The sequence below is a fragment of the Temnothorax americanus genome, unplaced genomic scaffold, assembly GCF_048541705.1.
Source record: "Temnothorax americanus isolate GAGA-0224 unplaced genomic scaffold, ASM4854170v1 Scaffold7, whole genome shotgun sequence".
NCBI classification, from domain to species: Eukaryota; Metazoa; Arthropoda; class Insecta; order Hymenoptera; family Formicidae; genus Temnothorax; species Temnothorax americanus.
Window position 1 is genome coordinate 5,293,505 of NW_027509792.1, and position 14,758 is coordinate 5,308,262.

A 14,758-nucleotide genomic window follows, 5' to 3' on the forward strand; every position below is an offset into this window, starting at 1 on the left:
CACCTAGATGTATGTACACGCACGCAGCACGCGTGCATACGTAACGTATACGCACATACATATACGCGACATAGTATTCCGGGCATTATAGAGATGGCACAATGCATGTACATACAATATATAGAGCATATATATACATATATATATATATATATAGTATGTACAACTGTAGATACACATGTATACATATGTGCTGTAGATACACATTCATACATATATACGTATATATATACATGTAAATAGATACGTAAATATACGCGTAATATATTTACGTATATACATATGCACGCATGTAGATTTGCATGTAGACGCGCATGTATATGTAGGGCCGCACCCCGAGGGCCGCACGTATACGGAACTGCCAGCATACGTGTCCGTCACTGTATATGCATAACGATTATATGCCTATTAGAGGAGTACAGGGGCGTATACATATATACAATACAGACATGTAGGAGGAGGAAGGAAGAGGGGCAAGATCGTGGGGGACGGCACCATTACTGGTATTGATGAGCAACCGGCCAGAGAAATTGGTTCAGCACGTGTGATCGATCTGGCTAATCTCCCTTTGCGGACAGCCAGATGCTAATCTTCGATCGATATCAGAGATAGGATGCGAAATTGCGTTAGCCGCCGCAAAAGCTTGCGACTGTGAGAAACTATTACCGCCGAAATGCATCCGGCGACAGGCGATTGAGCCGTGGATTCATAGTTGATGAGGTATCGATCTATGTAAGGCTGCCTTGTCTCGCATCGCGAGACTCAACGTCGCTTTGGGAATCGCGCTCGATGTACTATTGGGAAAGCAATTCAAGTTCCCCTAGGAAATGAATCCGACATTGCTGAAGACTCCTGTTACGTGCCGATTGTTATGTTACTCCGGCATTCGAGACGAAAATGCCGGAACAATAAGACAGACTTCTCGGAATCCATCGCGATATAAAATAACGCAGAATTTGTAATATAAGTTCGAGATATTTATTATAGACAATTTGTGAGAATTATTTAATTATATTTATGCGTAGATTATATTTATTCAAATAGTTATAGTATTGTGTACGTACGTTAGAGCATATTTTTTTCAGGCTACATAGCAACAAGCCTAATTGCAATTTACGAAGATTTTACATCAAGATATTTATACTTTGCGTTGTCTCAGGTGACGAATTCGAAATTGGCTTAATACGCATCTGATGCATGTAAAAAAGACGCACAATTAAGCGTATAAAATAAATATATACGCACTCGGCGACTGTGGAATTCAGAAGTTTATCCCCAACGTGTCGCAAGACACTCCGGTAACCGCAGAGTGGAAAAGTCACGAACGCGTGAAATGCTCAATTATCGTGCCGCGATAATGTTAGTCGACCGACAGAAGGCGGCCGGGACCTTCTTAGTATTCTCCCTATGTCCGCTCGTCACTTCTGTTGGAATCAGTCGCTCATTAATTAGTCCTACGATCGTCCACGTGCCGATCCTTGAGCTCTCACCTGCTAGCAACGTGCCTCCATATAGTGCCCCATATTCGGATAGAAGCATAATTAGTTTTCCTGGCAAGGGTTCTATTAATTTGCTATCCCTCGCGTACTCGTAAATTAACAATAAATTAAAAGCATGCGTTTGTTAAACTGAAAAAAATGTTTAACCGGTATTTTTATATTAGTATCTCAATTTAAAAAGTTTTAAAAATGTTTCTGATTATGAAATGTCACTGAAATAAATTTTATAAATATAATAGGCGCAAAAAATGATCTGAAAAAGTATATATTTAAGAGATAAACTATTTAAATTCCATTATCAGCTGTTTCCTTGTTGTCGCCACGACTCCAGATCCCGAGAAATATAGCGAATCCGCTCCTGATCGCGCCCCTTCGGCATCTTCGCGCGCCGGAACGAAACAAGGCACTTTGCTGAATTAAAGCGCGAACAGCACGCAACTCGCGACCTCGCGCGAGAACGCGTGCACACGACAGCGGACGCGCGTAGGTACTTAGGTGGGTAAGGTAAGGTAAGTTGTACGCGCGTGTGCATGCGTGGCGAGCTCGCCCGCCGAGAGATTCGCCGCGGTTATCTTGCCCCGCTCGTTACGCCGAATTAACGCCGACATTCTTTATCTCGTAATCGGAGGCTCGCGCGATCGTGTGGTTACTAACGCAAGTAAGCATCGTGCAGTCGTTTAATGCAGCACGAAAATGACCCACTGAGATAACAGTGAATGTATATGTATTGAAAATTTCGATGTCAATTAGCTCCTTTAATAATTCGTAAAAATCAATCTTTACGGAAAAATAGTTTAAAAACTACGCATTTTCTTCATTTTTTTATTATATTAAACTAGATCACTGTTGCGTTTAATAATTCATGCGACGTTCAACTGCAGGGACACGGTGGAAATTTAAATATGATGATATTGAATGATTATGCAAATAACTTTGCTTAAGTAATAACGCGTTTCGCGTAGCTCGTGTTAACAGTCATATTTTATCAAGCTCTCGATAGGTAAAAATACGCGAGGCTGTACTATTTAACTCTTCAACGATCGATTTATGCAAATCTCGTCATGAGGGTCAACATTATTGCTCAACAGAATGCATTGCTCGGCGTGCTCGACGTGTGAATATATATTCGCTTATATTTGTGTATATTACACAAGGTAACTATGGAGAGTGCAATTTTCCGATAACAAAGCGCGCTCCGCTCATTAGAAATTCATGTATACAGCCGTATCTTTACCGTATCATCGATCGTCGCTTTTATTGTCGGCTAATGCGACGTGTAATTGAGAAGCCCCGCGCGCATAGCGAGGGCCACGCGGGACAAAGCCATGAAACGCGAGATTTACTTTATTGCACGCAGGTGACGTAATTCACGCAGGCTACTGTTGCGAATTAGTGCCGATCGTCGCGCGGGACGCGCCGATAAAAATAAATAATCGGCCGTACTTATTTACGAAGTTAACGCATTATCATAATTTTCTACTCAAGTACTTGTCGGATATACATTCGGGTGGTCTCATTCTCTCGAATATAATACTTTTCCATCTAATACGTTATCTCACGCGATTTAATGCGCGATGGCTCGTATTCATTATTATAATTTTTCATTCGTGTCATTAGCTGTTTGAAATATTAGAAGGAAATATTTTAGATTTTTAGAGATTTAGAAATAAGCGTTGAATTGATATCATTAAAATAGATAATAATGTATTTTTAGGAGTATAATACGTCCCTTCATTAAAATTTCGAAAGTTATTGCTAGAGTCTGTGCAATGTCGAGGGATCATGCTTGTACGAAGAGCGGAATTCGATTTCAACGATTGCGGCTCGTTTTAGTCACATTTTCAGCGAGTTGGGCAATCTCCGGCAATCTCGTTGCATCGCGATCGATTAAAATATTTTCGTTAAAGCGCACAGTTGGTCGTCGGCGCGTAACGAGTGATTCGTATCAGGGCTGATTGTAAATTGAGCGCGAAACCGCCGTTGATTGGTTTAAAATCAGATCATCGCGACTCCGTTCGTCGTCGGTCAGTCACTCGCGGTTGCATCTATCGTCTGTGCAGTGCATCGTCGAGGAGGATGACGAGGGGGCTGGGGGGCGAAGGTGCACCCTCTCGGACGGAGGGTCGGACACAGTGGAGCAGAGGGTTAGGCCGTACGTATAGCAACGCACGAATGCTCGTGCGGCTCCCTAAAATGAATTACGCGAACGTGGATCAGTTGCCAGGCAACGTCTCTCTCGTCACTGTAACCCGTAATGCACTCGCTGCAGGCCACGGTTTTTGTTTGTATTAGGAAATCACCCTGTCAGCGATCGGAGAACTCGCGAATTTCGGGATGCGCCGCTGCGTCGTCGAAGCGCAAATTTTGGGACGCGTCCCGAGAACCGTATGATCGATATGCTGATCGAGCACTCGTTTGTGTATCTACGAGGGAAGCGTATTTTCCCTTGAGGTCATAAAGTAATTAACGGAGTTAGCAGTCAATTCAAATTCAACATCCGTAGATCTGTTAGGTTTCGTATAACCGTCGGTGCATTGATAACGCTTCTCTCTTCGCCTTGTGAAATGCTTGAATAACTGCAGAAATAATAAGTTTTAGCAATTGGGATGTATATTCTATATGTTTCTTTTACATTGAGATTACACTCTATATGTATGTGCGCACGCTGTTATATATTGATTACACATTTTCGGAATCTGTGAGTAAAGAGCGGGTATCTTTTTCATTTTCGAATACGTTCCCACAATGTGCATCTCCCCGCCTCCCTACCAGTTTCACGGTTGTAACTGCGATTTGCTTGCCCGTTCCCTTCTCTCTTGCTCTTTCTCGTGAGTAGCGGCCTTTAAAGTTTCAACCCTAAAAGTGTTTTACGCTTGGCGTAACCCATTGATCGAATTTAAAACTGATGCGTGCCCGGGCACCCGTTCGGATGACATCGCTTTGACACCCGGATGTACTGATTTTACAAGCAGGCACGCGGCGGAAACGGATTCTGGGAATGAAATTTAGGGTTGAAAAAAAGGATAGACTGGCAGGAAGGGTGAGAGAGGAGACTCAGAGAGGGAGAGAGAGCGAATGTGAGAGTAAAAGCCACACGAAGGAGTGGAAGGGTAACGCGGGAGTGCTCTTCGTGCACGTTCAACGTAGTTATACGCCTACGTACACATCGCTACTGACAAGCGTAGCGAATTATCTACTTTCGCGCGATAACTCTCTGTACGTTGATTCTAGAATTCTCTAATGCAGGAAGCTTGTTGCTCTTATATAGATTCGCTATAGCAGCTATTCTCGCTACAAAATACTGTATTCTACAATTATTCGTATAATACTTAACAGTATATTCTAAAGCTTAACTAAAATAACAAATCTTAAGAAAATATCGAGGATATACGACTTCAATTTATTTTATTTTGTGCTTTTTTATACTACATACGTTATCCGATAGACTAATTTTGACAAATTTATTAACAAATTATTTAATTTTAAAAAATTTAAATAATTGATTCATTAAATTAAATCTAATATGAAAAATAAAGATTGCCTTTGTTTTGTGTGATCGGAGAATGGAAATTAATTTATTATATTGTTATTATTTCCAGAATTTCTCTCTTTTGAAATCCTCATGCCTTCAAAAAACTTTATAGCTTTTTAAAAGTTAATGCCAATTGCCGCGTATCTCGTGTTTATATAATGTGTTCGAAATGTATGTGTGCAATAATGATTTCCGATCATATATTTTCGGACGGTCCATCGCGTCTTAATTATCCATTAATTCGATTTTATTAATCGCATTGTATCACACGGTATCAGGATGAAGTACTGTGCGATTTTCGAATTCCCTCTGTTGTTTGAGGTTCGTTCGTTGTGTGCGCCAATTTGCACCTGGGTATATTCACGAATGTCGAGCAGTTCGTATTATACTTTTCTCGCGTCGCGATGTAATGAAGAGCGCATCGCGTGCGATTAACGGCGTGGATGCTATGCAGAATACCGCGCAATTATCGTATTTTGGTGATTAGTACCCGCGTAATTGTAATTACCTGTATTTTCGCGAATGAATGGTCGCTATATTTTCACTATCCAATGATTCAAAGTCCGCTACTTTTACGAACAAAGATCGATAAAATACAATATTGTCAAATTTATCTTACAAGATGTGAAATAAACAGGAAAAAAAGTAGTTTTTCTGTGATTAATAACCACATGGATTATAATAATTTTAAATTTAAAGTACAAAATTAAAAGTATTCAAACAACGCGTTATTATTTTTATCAATTTACGAAAGACTGCGAAACATGGTTGAATAGTAGTAATGAATAGTCGATTGCATAAAAATTAATAATGGGTGTATATGTTTTTATAGTTTGTACATGTTTGTACGCGGGCACACACACAATACAACAGACTTCGGCATCCTGTCGATTGTCAGCGAATGATTATTCACGCTGGAGCCGTTTGGTCTCGCTAGATTACTCGGGCGGCGTATTGACAAACGGATTAACGTCAAGTTGACTTAGTGTCGCCGATAAGGAGCCGATAACCGATACGTAATTGCGACGAAATAGCCTGACGAGAGTCGCGGTCGCGGCAGGCGGTCTTTATCTTTGGCCGCGCGCGGCTTCTCGCGGTTTATATCGACTCTCAAACGTCAAATCGTAAAATGTGAGAACGGCCCTTTTGCATACGGCGCGACGAATCGCGAGATTGGATGTGTCACGACTTTTATTGCGCGTCCAGACGACGATCCTTATCCCCGGTTCGCACACTCTTGGCCGATCGTTACTGAATTTCCATCCCGCTTTGGCTATGTGCATACGCTTCACGAGGAATCTCTCTTGCATTATTTTCGTGACGATCAGCGATCCATTCGTGCCCTTCGATAGGCGTGACGATCGAACACGAGATACGTGCCACTTTGAATATTGCAAGAGAGAAAATAGAAAGTAGAAGATATAAATTATGCTAAGAGCTATCGAACTCGCGTATATACATATATAAAACTTTGCGTATAAAAATTTATATGCAAAAAAGGAAAAATTTCGCTCTTAAAAAAAATTCATGGACATTTTGAATGTTGAATACAAAAAGGCAAAATTGATAGGCAGAAGTTAAAATACGCGATTAGCGCAAAAAAGCTTATATGTAAATATTACAATAATTCGTGGTCGCAACAGCAAAAAGTACTGGGAGTGTATAATACCGCAATAAACCGCAGTAAACGTTTTCCTGTCGAAATGCTCGTATATTTGCTATCCTAACAAAAATCGCTCTCGCTTTGATCAAGTATATTACGAGAAACCTATAAAATTCGAGGAACTCCCGGGGCTGCGCGATATCCGAAAGCCTGCGGACCGCGCTTTATCTCCCGAATGTAAAGAAGCGCTCCGCTGATACGGTTGGAAACTTGCTGCGCCGGACCGTATTTACCGAGAACTTTTCCTGAAGAATCACATACAAAGGGCCTTCCCGGTGGGCCACCGCGGGTTACTTTCGTGTAAACAGCAATCTCTTTTCCGTAATGGCGGGGCAGGGGGTGGGACACGGGAGGGACGTTATCGCGGGATTATTTCTTTCATTCATCTCGGCGACTTAAGGATTCTAAGAATAAAATATGCAGGCCGCGTCTTTAGAAGGGGCACGTCGCTCTTCAGGCGGCCCACGGCCGTTTTCTGGTAATTACGTCGGTTAATTGCAGAGGACGGCCTCGCTCACGCCGCCGCGCCGCGCCGCTTGTTATTCGCCGAGTACACCGAATCCTGGTCGCTGCTGTTGGAAGGTAGCAAAAGAATGTTTACGGGTACCGGGTATTCTCCGACTGTTAAAGCATAATAGGACGTATGCCTGTAGGCGCCTCTTTTAGGCTTCGAGGATTAACATCGCTAATTGTTAGTCTCAAAGGATGCGAAAGAGCCACCAGTAAGCCGTTCCAGGGGGCAGTGTCCCGGAAAATTAAGGATTAGCAGTCAGTTCTGGAGAGAAAGAGAGAGTGAGAGGGAAAGAGTGGTGTTCGGGGGCGGTTATTACTTCATGCCCACGTGATGGGCGTAATACGCTGCTGTAAAATATGCCTTCTTAGGACTCCCGTGCACAAAGGGTTTAGCCTTTAAGAGGCGCGGTGAAATATTGGCGGCGTAAGGCGCTTGGGAGTGATCCAGTGTTTTAAAATTCTAAGGGAGAATATTTCGCGCTCGCAAAGACGACGCCTGCTTTTGAATCTTTGACGCGTGTTACGTGAAAGCTCAGCTAATAATAGCGTGACTTATTTACATATAGTTTTGTTCAGATATAATAGGTATACTAAGAGAGAGCCCGTTATTCATTTTCTAAGATAAATATTGGAAACGTTATTTTATCATGTAGTCATGAATTATTCTTGTGGAACGCTGTCGACGAAAATATTGAAGTTTGAATTTACTGTGCTTTTAAGATACGTCTGGAACATTGTTTTAAAACACTGCGCTATCATTCTCATATTACTGTTTGCCTTTAGATTTACAGAGAGGGAGATTCTCGGATTTATACGATAAGAATACTCGTTCTTATTCATCTGCCTCCAAAATATCACGTTACGCCTAGTATCAAGTTACGGTTTATCAAGTTTTAAAACGCACAAAAATATTTAAAAGCTAGTATCAAATTGCAAGTTACTAAGTTATCGTAAAATATTGACCTGCACGCTGCAAATAGGGAAAGAAAATTAAATCTTAACGTATAGGATCATAACGTATTCAATAAGACACGTGTAACGCGCGATACTTGCGAAAACAGCAACGAACGTCCTCCTAGCTATTTGTACATTTACACATATGTGTCCATCAAAACGTATAATTATTATTTGATATTAGCGATATTTATATAATTTACGCCATATATATGAATGTATTATGGGTGTGCAAAGATTGGTGTATACGAAAAGTGTACAAGAAGACACATTATTATCTTTTCATTTCTCGCAAAGAATATTTGTAGAGTTTGAGAATAATACATGTTATTCGTACACGGATTAATGATATACGATCGTTCGAGTGTAATGCAACATACGTAAGTTGTGACATGTAAAGTTCGCTCGGAGCGCAGCCTCGGATTACCGAGACTGCTTTCACAACATGCCCACAAAGTAATTAAGAATATATCAGCACGTTTATGAATCGTAACATGCGCCGCATGAATGGACGATAGCCGACAAACGATAGACTGATTTCGTCGCCCTCACTCTGCATAAGCATATACCCACACTCTCTCATATATCAAACGATACGTCATGCATTGCAATTACTCGAACAATAGCGCTTTCAAAACACGCGTTTCTCCATCAATTAGAAACCGTTGAAACTGCAATAATGTTTGCAACATCAGAATTTATATTCGTGCGTTTCAGCATTTATACTTTCAAGATGTTTCCGCAGAATCTGTAGTAAAATAATTCTCCGTTATCTTAATGATAGCAAAACGCAGAAAGCTACTTTAATATGCGACTGCTCACGCTAATTAGTAATTCTCTCCTAATTGAAATCAGGCAGGTAATTAAATTAAATGAATTGAAATAAAACGATAATATGACATGCAGGCACGCGGATAAAATATTAATTACGGTTTTTTTATCAATGTGTCTTGTCACCTCAGATTATTTATTACCGTAATTTATCTTAAAATTTATTTATTCTTGGAATAGCATTTTTTAAATCAACTCATTCTCTCTATTAGACTATAAATAAACATTAAAAGTCTCATAGGCCGGTATTCATATAGTCCATTCTTATTTCAAGACCGTCTTAAGTATGAATGTCTTAAGATGCTAATATAGTCATTTCATTGGCTGGCTCTGGAATTTTAAGACTGCCTTTGACCAGACTTAAGACGATCTTAAATATAAGATCTGACTGTGAATACCGGTCATAGGACAGTATTCAGAGTCTTATATTGAAGATCATCTTAAGTTTAATCTTATAGGTGATCCTAAAATTCTATCTAGAATCTAAATGAAAAATGGCCATCTCGAAATCGTGTTTAAATATATAAGATCGAACTTTGAATTGCCTTAATTCAACAATTTTCGTTCTCGTTGCATAAAATCTGATTACGTAATAATTGTACATTCGTATATTAAACATACGCGCGCTCAATTGAGGATTACTTTCTCTCGAGTTATTTCCCTTCGCTCCATTTATCAGCGCGTCTATCGCGTCATCATTCAATTCGCGCCGAGCTGATTCGCGAGGTTTAGAAATGCAAATTAAACGGGACAAGGAAAACACGACGAGACATTATCGCGCGACAGAAGTCGCTGAACGGAACGGAAGAGACGCGAGTGCGGGAATGAGCGCGAGCGGACGACGCGCGCCGAGGATAAAAGTGCGATGGACGATAGATCTTCATTAGACTGCGACGGTGCATAAGTCACGCGACGGGGGGGCACGACTTTTAGCCACCCTTGTAATTCTCCGGCACGTATATAAGCACGCCTACCGTACGGGTACATGATAATGACCGCATCGGCATGGATAACTATTTCGCCATCACACGTTGCACAATCCAATCGTTCGTTATGTTATGTGTTATGTATTACAAAATATTTCTAATTTATTATTCTTTGTAATATTTATAATATTCATATTTATTGCGGATGAAATATTTGAAATTGAACCTGCTATAGAGTAAAGTGGAGACAGTTGCAAAAGCGTTTATACATATATATAAAAATGTATTAAAAATGTTGACCTTCAGACAGATGCTTAATTATTTAATCAAACATTTAAATCAAATACCTTTTTCTTCAATTCAGATTTACATAAGTACAGGTATTATTCATCGACCGTATATCTCTGTTGAGAAAGATGACATCGGTAAATCGGGGATGTAGCTCAGTGGTAGAGCGTTCGCTTTGCATGTGAAAGGTCCCGGGTTCGATCCCCGGCATCTCCATTCTTTTGTCGTTACTTGCTTTTTTCTTTTTTTTTTGTGCTTAATATGTAAAAGATAAACTCCATTTTTGCATTTGCTCATTACATTTTCGATTTATTATATATCATCTTTTTCATTTTTAGCATTTTAATATTAGATAATCAGCTTTATAAAGACTATAAAAAGGATATTTATAAATACATCTTACGTTTCTCTTTTTTATTATACATATGTGATATAAGAATAAGCATCTGAACTTCCTTCTCTTTACTCAAAATATAAAAATTATTTAATCGAGCTTCAAACACATGTGTGCGTGTGCGTGGACACAAAAAAATATCATTGTGTTGCGTCACGAATAACCGTGCGTGAAAGACGGAATATATTTCTCTCCAGTATTCTCGTAGCCTGTGGTCAATCAAACCTTTTTTTTAAGAAACCGTACAATTGAGGTCCGTTAAATCTAATATCTATCTACCGTCCGGCTGTTTTACGTTTCGCGAAGCCGGAAAATCGCCAAGTTCGCGACGAACGTTAGTTGAGGTTTCGGCGTTTAATTTCCCCACAATGCCAGTCCGTCCACAACGGAGGCTTTCCGTTTTTTTTTTGTGCGTAGCGGAGCGCAAGAACGCACGCCTTGAGTAAATTGGAACGTGCGTTTCTACGTTTTCCACGTTAAAAAAGAGCACACGTGGCGTTGGGCGAAAATAGGAAACGTTAAAAGTATCGTAGGACGATGTATTGTAGCAAGTATACCGTACCGTAAGATAAACGCAAATGAGTAAACGAGCGAGACTTCGAGAGCGGCAATAAACGGACTTTTATTTTCTCGAATACCTATTCGCGAAAAGAGCTAAATGCCGCGAGCGGCGGATTTAATAACTCGAGCGGTTCGGTGTACCGCGATGAAAAGCCTTTTGTCTCGCATGTACATTCGAAAACGAGGCAAACGAGCAAGAGTATATAGAAGGAGGTGGAGGAGGGAAAGGAGGAAGAGGAAGAGCAGGATGAGAGAGAGAGAGAGAGAGAGAGGAGGAAGAGAAATAGCCGGAATATCGAGGCCGCGACAGAGTAAAAAAGGGTAACTATAGAATAAAAGAAGGAGCGTGGAGAAAGGGTGAGTTTGGATCGCCGATTGAGCGTGCGTAACTCGCCCCGATGGGCTTGTAGCGGGCTGCTGCGCGCCTTCCCGGCCGCCGCGTCCGAGTCGGTGGACGGCGAGGGAGATGTATTACGAGGAAGAAAAAAAAAGGGGAAGAGATGCACATGACTGCGGGATTGCATTGACTGCAGCGAAGTAACGCGGTTTCGAGATCGCGCTCGCGTTCATAATCCACTCATGCAGGGATATGCCGGGGACTTGCATCCGGGCGACGCCGCGCGCCGCCCCGCACCACTCGTCGCAAGCGCAAGCTATGCACTTCTGGCCGTAGGACACATTTATCGCTGATGCATTTATTGCTGATGCACCAAGGGAGGAAATTGACGTCGGCGCGGCGCGCCCGCATTGTCGCCGTACGACGTCGCGAGCTGCTGGTGGCCGAGCCAAGGGATTGACCGGCTCAGACGGGACTGACGGGAGGCAAAGGGAGGCCGCGCCATTCCTACAGCATTACGTCATACATCGATTCTCTCGGGGATTCCCACGGAGTCAACTCGCCACTGGGGAGCTCGTATAGCATCCACCGCCACTGCGCTACTGCAGGTAACTGCGCAGTGCAGTACGTTGCGTAGTTGGTGCATATTCCATAATTTTACGTGTGTGCGCGTGTAACGCGCACGTACGTTTTTCGCAAAACATACATATATCTTTAGAAACACATTACTCTTTGATCCATTTTTTATTTATTCCATTATTCAAATTTATATTTAGGAAGGAATAAAAGTTTAAAATAATAATCAACGCTGTGTGTTTAAAATAAAAATGGGTGATATAGATTACTAGCAATACTTCATATTTTCTAGCGTCGAATTAGATTTATTATTTATCCACCAATAATTTAACCACCAATTTATGATCTATTATTTAATGAAAGAATTGCTAAATTTTCGTTCTATTTACGCAAATCAGCGATATGTGTAAGGCATACAGGATGAAATAATAATAAAAAACTAACAATGTTAACACTCTCGCACGCGTTCGATTTAACACTGTTGCACTGTTGTTTTACGCCACATATGCGCTCCATAATATCAGCGCGATGGAAGTACCGTATATAACTGAGAATGATTTGATTGAATTTAACTTCCGGAGCGGACAATCAAAAAAGCAATTTCAACGCGCGTCATTGCCGGGGTTGAAATTCGTCGGCGGGCGAATTAAAAAAAAAAAGAAGCAATCGAGAACGCGTGGCGCATCTCGCTTTGGGGGTAATTGCCGTCGCGTGCCTAAAAATGAGACTGCCACGACTGATTAATCATCGGCAATCTCGCGCGAGGAGAATGGCGAAAGGACGTTGCCATTAGCGGCAAATGACGAAAACTCCGTCACCGGGTGTATCCATGCTGTGCTCGGAAAACGCGTTATTTTTTTCTCCCTCTCTTCCGTTCGCTTCTCCACTCTCTTTCCGTCTCTCGCCACTCGGGCACAACCGTACGCATGAGGAGGAGAGATACCGCGACGTGCGGAGGGGTGAGTAATTTAATTGAAATTCCCCTCTGTGAAATTGTGGAAAAATCGAGTCATGCGATCGCCGGGGCCTGCGCGAAAATGAAATTACAGGAGAAAACGAGGTTTGTCCGATGATGCAGGTGAACGCCAGTTTCAGGGGAGATGGTCGGAGATCGGGGGTGGTGACGGAGGGGGCAGGGAGACGGAGCCAGAGGAAGTATCTGCACGTGCGGGTGGGCCTAGCTAGCTAGCCGACGGCTTTGCGTGGACAAATTTTTCGGTTTTGCATTTCCGCGCAAATTGGCCTTGCGAAATTACCCTCAATTACCGTGTCGCGAGGGCTACCTCAATGCGAGAGCTCTCTGTACGGCCCCGAGCTCGCGACTCTACTGGAAAATATCCTATTTCGCCGCGTGGGCACTCGGGCTTTTCGGGCGTGCAGGAACGAGGGTCGCGCGTGTATCGCGTACACGCAAATTGCTCGGCAAAAATCGATCGATAATCCAACCCGGTATAATCGAGTAGTTTTCCGGAACGCTGTCTCGGAACGCCGTGCCGCATCGCGCGCCGAAATATCGCGCGTGGAAATATGCGCGCTCGTGGCGGACGAGAATGAAATATATGAGAACCTCGGATTCCGCGAATAGCTCCATTCGTAATGAAATTGTTTTTAATTAAGCCTGCGACTCATAACGCGCGAGCGACGCTAGGTCGGGAATCGTCCTAGGATAATTTAACGATGATGAGTCGAAAAGTTTTCATTAACATTTCCATATCTTGGAACTAATATTCGTTTTGTTCAATTGGAAAAATAAATGCTCTAAATCTGAACATATATTTTCTACGCGTGAAAACGTTTGCTGAAACGTGAAATGTCCGCTGCTTAAGAATAATTTTCGACAATTTTTGAATGATATGTCGAACATTTTTATTAAACTTTCACGGCCCGAGACACAGCAGTTTATTATCATATGTCTGCACGGCGTACAAATATTTCTTGGCGAATGAAACTCGTTGCCGTGTATATACGAATAGCTTTCGGGGGCGGACGTAGTCATAGCCGTTTTTAATTAAACTTCCGTCCGCGATGAAACGTTGCAGCGACTGTGTGCAACGCGTTCGTTAACCGCGCGTAAACTTCGACGGGAGGGGAAGCGCACCGAAAACTTGGTATTTCCGCGCGCGCCGCACGAGGAGAGGAATTATTCATCGCGATATTTCGCGCGAGATCCCCCATTAAAAATGAATCCCCCTGAGCGAGCGAGGAAGCGACCTATCGTCGCGCATATTTTAGTACGCGCACTTTAATTACCGAGAGCCGGCCTCGCCAAAAGCGATGAACGTAAACAGAGGCGATGTAATTCGATTCGCCTGGCACAAATATTTGTGGCCGCGTAACGTGCCACGCTGTTACGCGACCCGAGTCAACGGGTTACGTTACCGGAACTGCGTAACCCTGCGTGTATACGCGCGCGCGCGGGCGCGGGGTTGACTCAGCCGCAGCGTATCCGGAACCGCTGCGGGTCAGTTACGTGAAAATGGCTTCGCGGCTCGATGCCATACATCGTGTTTCGACAGATAGGGCCGAGATCTCGCTGTAAGTACGGCATTGTGCAGTTATGCAAGAAGGATTATGTCAGGCAGGGACGAATTAATCCATCACTCGTGGGCGAAGCAATGGCGTCAATTGTCAGTTATTTCCCCATTGTACAATTAATCCCATGTGGAAAAATAATAAGGCTGCAA

General features: G+C 42.4%; 1 non-coding gene across 1 annotated transcript; it reads left to right on the forward strand.

Annotated features, from left to right (window-relative positions):
- The first annotated feature begins 10,350 nt into the window (after positions 1 to 10,350).
- Trnaa-ugc (transfer RNA alanine (anticodon UGC)) lies at positions 10,351 to 10,422 on the forward strand. Its single transcript has one exon. It is a non-coding gene; the product is annotated as a tRNA-Ala (tRNA).
- The last annotated feature ends 4,336 nt before the right edge of the window (positions 10,423 to 14,758 follow it).